Raw genomic sequence first — 6,000 nt, 5'->3', positions numbered from 1 at the left:
TGAACCTGGTCCAATTTTTAAACTGATCTTTGTCCAGTAGAAATGTCTTCCTTCTGGCTTTATCAAAGCATCTTTCCTACATCGATGGTTCTTGTTTTGCTAAGCACTTCCTGGGCAAGGTGTTTCTAATGTGTCTGAATTGGAAGGAATGTGGAGCAAGTCAAGGGTGCATTGGTGCTAGCAGCTGGGGAATAGCACATGTATGTTCTTAGGCTATAGAACAGCGATGCTTTCTAACAACTGGTAACACCTGTCCTCAGAGGTGGAATGCCAACTATAGTCAAAACAAGGGAAGTAGGGAGAGTCCAAGTTTTAACAAAATGGGGCCCAGACTGTTATCAGTGACCACATTTAAAGTCTCCTTAAGTAGGTTTGGAATTCATTTTTCAGAAGTACTGTATGGTACTCTAGGATTTTTTTTTTTAAATTGTAAAGGCCCACATGAGGGTGTCTGTGAAAAACTCTTTGAAATAAGCTATGAGTATTTTCCCCAGAAGGCATGCTGGTAGTGGTATCTGTAAAACTTAAATACTGTCCCTACTTCATCTTTCCTTGATCCACCCCTGACACGTTTGTTTCTGGTTGGTGCCATTAAACCATGGCAAGGCGATGGTTTTTCTCCATCAACATCTGCTTCATTTTTCACAAGTCCCACCACTGCCTGATTTCCTAATCACATAAAAAGAAAACAGAACAAGGAGATAAAAGGTTGATTCCATTTTACCCTTTTGTAGTATTTAGCAGAATGGATTTAACTGCAGTGGTGCATAACTGTTAATGTGGATGGCATTAGATGCTAAGATACTTTAATTCATTGGGGTGTTTTCTGAATAGCTTACAATTAGAAATCTATGTCTTATTTTGATTCAAGGTTCTGCCTGTTTCATTTCATCCACTTGATTTCTAAGATATAGTCATAGGTGGAGAACAGAGGTGTCATCACAGCCAGGAGATTCTGTGAGTCATGCCATTTAGTCACCAAGTTGCTAACTTGGTTTTGAGCAGGGATATGCACTTTACATATATGCCTTGTGTGTGGAGTTAGAAAGGGTTGAGAGTCACATGGTTCATTTTTTTCTCATATTCCTTAGTTTGAGCATGGTATACTGTGGTGGTTTGGATAAGAATGTCCCCAGAAAATCATATGTTTAGACAATTGGTTTCCAGTTTGTGGCATTGTTGGGGGAGGATTAGAGGTATGGCCTTGTTGGAGGAGGTGTGTCACTAAGGGTAGAGTTTGAGGATTTAAAAGCCTATGGCATTCCCAGTTATTCCTCTCTGCCTCGTGATTGTACATCAGATGTGAGCTCTCAGCTCCTGTTTTTGCGTCTGCTTGTCTGCTGCCTTGCTCCCTGTCATGATGCCATAGACTCACCACCTGCAACTGAGCCCCAGTGAACTCTTTCTTCTGTGAGTTGCCTTGCTTATGCAGTAGTAACTAAGATCATACCAACTCCACTCTATCACCACTGTATCTAAACATACTTTGGAGAAGTAACTAATTTCCCATTCCATGCTTTTTCCTCTGCTGATGCTGGCTTATTCTTGCACACATCATTCTTTCCCAATAAGCCTTTTGTATAAATCCACCTCTTCCCAAGAACCTTTCCCTGTAACCTCCACTGCACATCTGTTCTCCTTGTCCACTGTGGGACTCCTGACAGAGCTTTACTACATTAGTAGGATGACTCTTGTCTCTCACCTATGGACTACCAGCTTCCACTCTATACTGCCTGGCCAGTTCTATGATCAAGGTCACTGAGTTGAGTGGTCCCTCTTTCCTTCTTTCTCTACTGTGGTTTGAATGCTTTTATCCATAACAAATTCTAAAGCTGGGATTCTAATACCCAATGAAATGGTGTTAGGAGGTGATTGTATCATTATTTCAATAAATCCTTTGAGAATGCCATTAGTGCACTTATAAAAGAAGTCCTGTAGAACTAGTTTACCATTTATGCCATGTGCAGACTTAGCTAGAAGTCTTTGTGGGCTCATAGATGGGCAGTTTACATATACAGATATTGCCAGCATCATGTTCTTGGGTTTCTTAACCTATAGTATTGTGAGACATAAATTCTGTTGTTTTTAAGTCACTAAATCTATGGTGGTTTGCTACTGAAACTTGAATGGCTTGTAATCAGAAATTAATCTGCCTCTCTGAATCCTTATATTCTGAGCAGCATATTCGTAAGACATACTGGAATGGAAAATGAGGATGAGGAGTCATTGGAAAATCCAACTATGAGTAACACCTAGCAGAGTGGGTCACTTGGGTTGAGAATAGTGGGCTGTTCTGAGGATCTTTACCTCTGAATCTGAAGAGAGTGGCATGGAAATAAGCTTCCATTCCAGAATTTCATCATTCCAGAATTTTAAAATTGGAGATCTGAGGATCTGTAATTAGAAGGTAAAATAGTAGCCATCTCCAGTCCCCCTACTCCTCCAGCATACCTAGTTGACTTCCTTCAGTGATGGAAAGCTCTTTCCTGATCCACAGCCTGCCCCAGGTACAGTGTCCATTTCCAAAGATACAGCACCTGTTCTCTGCAAGGGTCACAGGCTTGGTGAAGAGGCAGTGAGGAGTAAACTGAGCATCGGTATTTGCTTGGGACCAGAGCACACTAGTCAAGCAGAACAGAAGAACATTTGTGCCGCAAATGGGAGACTTAAAAGCCAAGGATAAATATGCGAGGTAATATGTAAGTGTGGAGGTGGGGATTCCTCTAAAGTTTTGATTAAGTGATGATTAAGAAAGGCAACAAAACTTTTCTGAAAAGAGAGTTTTGGGACTTAGTCAAAGTAGAGATTTTGTCAGCCGTAAAATATAAAATAAAAATCTTTCTGTTCACTATGTGAGGTTCTAAAAGGTCCCTAAGAGTATGAGGGAGAGAAATGTAATGATTCTTATTTCATGAAAAAAAATCACCGAAGTGGGCAAAGTGATATGTCTGCACGTGTGTGTATCTTGTGTGTCTGCTGGAATGTGGATAGAGAACTAAAAAGGGTAGTATACACATGTGCATGCAAATATCTGCATATGTGTGTGTTGGCATGGGGGCAGAGGGCTGAGAGACAGCCATGTTCTTCCCAGACAGTCTCATCTTAACCCAGTAGTTCTACTTGCTAGTGCTCCTTTCTTCACCACCAGAAGCCAATATATTTTCTGTAGTAGCTACTCTAACTCTTATACATCGTTAGACTGTCTCTTTTCCTTGGAAGTCCTTGCTTGTTTCCTTTAGATTGGATGCCTTTAGGTCCTTTGTACTGCAGACACAGCATTTTCATATCAGCATCACAGCATGAGTCGTCTCAATTCATCACCACCCTGTGTATATGTGACAGCTATTAGCTTACATGGATATGTGGGCATAGATGGTGCAGAATTGCTGTCACCGAGTGAGTGTAGGCTCTACCCACATTGCGAAGTCACGCATATAAGGCTGAGATCTACTATTATATCATGTTAGGCGACTTTAGTCAAGTTATATAACCCTTGTACAATAGTGACATAATAGTACCTGTCATACAAGGTGTTTAGTCATGCAGCTTCACCAAGACAATGTACATGTAGAGAACTTAGAACATAGTCAGTGATGGGCTAGTTACTCAATGACTATTACATGGCATGACCAAGTATTCAATAAATATTCATTCTATATCCCAAATGAGTGTCTTCATTAGAGTATCTTTTATTCAGCTGTGTTATTGCTATGATTTAGTAGTTGCTCTTCCTGGTGCCTAAGAAATAAAGATGTTTAGAGATTTCAGGCATTTAAATGTTTAATACTCTCTGGTCCATAATAAGGGTAAATAGCCGATGACATACAGAAGCATAATTCTCAAAATTTCCACATGATCCAATTAAAACATCTAAGCTGCATTATTCCATATCATTTTTCAACTCTCTGGAAACATTCGATAGCTTCTGTGGATTGATCTCCAAATTGCTTTTGGAAACTGGTCCCACAATTTTACACTGTATGCCCTTAGCCCTGATTCTATCATCCCAAGAAACATTTTTTCTGATGGTCCAACACTAAGTTAGTCATCTGTTTCTGGCACCTGTGAGGCTGCACAGTGACCTAGCCTATTTTGGAAGTGAACATAGTTGCTTTCAGATTTGGAGACATCAGCCCTTCTGTGTGCTGGAATGAGCTCCAATATGAATGACTTGGAGCATTCAGGTTCTCTAAAGCTGCTTGGAGGTACCATTCTCTGCTCCTCAACCTACAACCCAAGCTAGGGTGGGGGTGGAGAGTGTTCCCATGCAAATTTATTCAAAATCTCAAGGGGCATTGACTGGAAGAAGTTAGGGAAACCAGACCCCACACCAGGCTTTCATTTATTTGTTTATTTTTCTCCCTTACTAACTCTAATTCAGGACCGCCTCACAAACACATTTTATTTAAAAGGTTAAACAAGTAAAGCAGTCTTCTAGGTGTTTTTCCCTGCATCAGCAGCAGCTAGGTGAGTGCAGTGCACACAGCATATCTATAATTCAGCTCAGGAATATTTCCCTTAATAATTAATTGGGCATCACAAAAGAAGGAAGCCCAATAGGGCCCAGGAACAAAGCTGCCTGCAAGAATGGCAACCCAGGTGCCAACTGAACAATCCAGGTAGGATCTGCTCCAGCAGTTGGATCTGTGTGTCACTGCTTGTTAGCTCCATCAGGGTTGCTGGGGAAGATGCCTGAGACCTGAGCCTGATCATTACACAGATCTCTCCTCTCCCTCCTCCCTCTCCCTTCCCCTCCCCTCTCCTTCCCTCCCCTTCTCTTTCTGAGTGTATCCTTCTTTTCCGTGGATTGTTCAAAGTTGCACACCCACATCTTTGTCCCAGACCCATTTCACAAATGAACCACCCTTGAAACCACCCAAAGTTCATTTGGGGTGGGGTTGCTGTTCTTAAGACACACTTCCATGCCCCAAGGGCAGGGTAATGTGGAATACTTTCTTAAAAAGAGTGGGTGGATGGCAATAAAGATAGGGACTCGAATATAAAGTCTCCCCAACCACGTTCCTGCATGGAGCCTCTGGTTAAGACTGGGATATTTTCACTGCAACATTTTCACAGAGGGGTCACCTCAGCCTTCCAAAGCCTCTAGCTTATGCATTTTGTAGTTTGCTCAAAACCCTCAAACTGCCCTCCTGTTGCGACTTACACTTCTGGAGCACAGTAACCTTCATCCAGGGTGACTCTCCAGATTCGATCACTCACTCTCTAATATATGGTCTAATTCAGGAGTGAAGTTGATCTTTCTGTGAGCCTGGAAGACTGGACTCGGGCTGCAGACTCTGGCGTTCTAGGAAGACTGAAACTATAGCTGGGATGTACTCACAGGGGAAACAAGGGTTCAGGGACCTGCAGTCTCGCCAGAGATGCACCTGAGCCCTATTCTTGAACATTCTGGCAAGAAACGACTACAGGTGCCAGGGCAGATGAAGAAAGATCAGGGTAGGAAGGGAAGCCGCTGCAGTTTTCTAGACTCTATCTCCCATCGAAGTACCTCTCCCAGTTTCTCTAGTGGCACCTGTGCTGTGGTCCTGGACTTCTATTCCAGCTCCTGCGGGACACATCTGTCTCCGGGATTTGCTCTTCTCTTGGGGATAGTCAAGTGTTCCCGGGACGGTTTCCAGAAGCTAAGCAGTAGTGGGGGCTGGGCCGACGGGTGGGGTCCCAGCGTCGTGACTGTGCCCGCCCAGCCTAGCGGGGAGGCGCGCTGGGTGACAGCCCCAAAGGCCACACCCTCGGCCTGCCCTGGCCCCGCCCCTGCCCGTGCGCGCTGGCAGCCAGGGGAGGCGTGTGCTGCTCTTGCAGCCAGCTAGAGAGCAAGACTGGGATGGATACTGGAGAAGGAATCCAGGCTTAACAAGTGATCGCTGCTGTCTAGGATTTTGAGTCTTTTTCGGGGGAACCTTGACTGCCGTTCCCAGCCCAGGTCTGCTCTGCTGAACTCCAGAGGAACCAGGAATCTCCCGGGTCTACCTTGGAGCATCC

This window comes from Phodopus roborovskii, unplaced genomic scaffold, assembly GCF_943737965.1.
Source record: "Phodopus roborovskii unplaced genomic scaffold, PHOROB, whole genome shotgun sequence".
NCBI lineage: Eukaryota > Metazoa > Chordata > Mammalia > Rodentia > Cricetidae > Phodopus > Phodopus roborovskii.
This window is presented reverse-complemented; position numbering follows the sequence as displayed.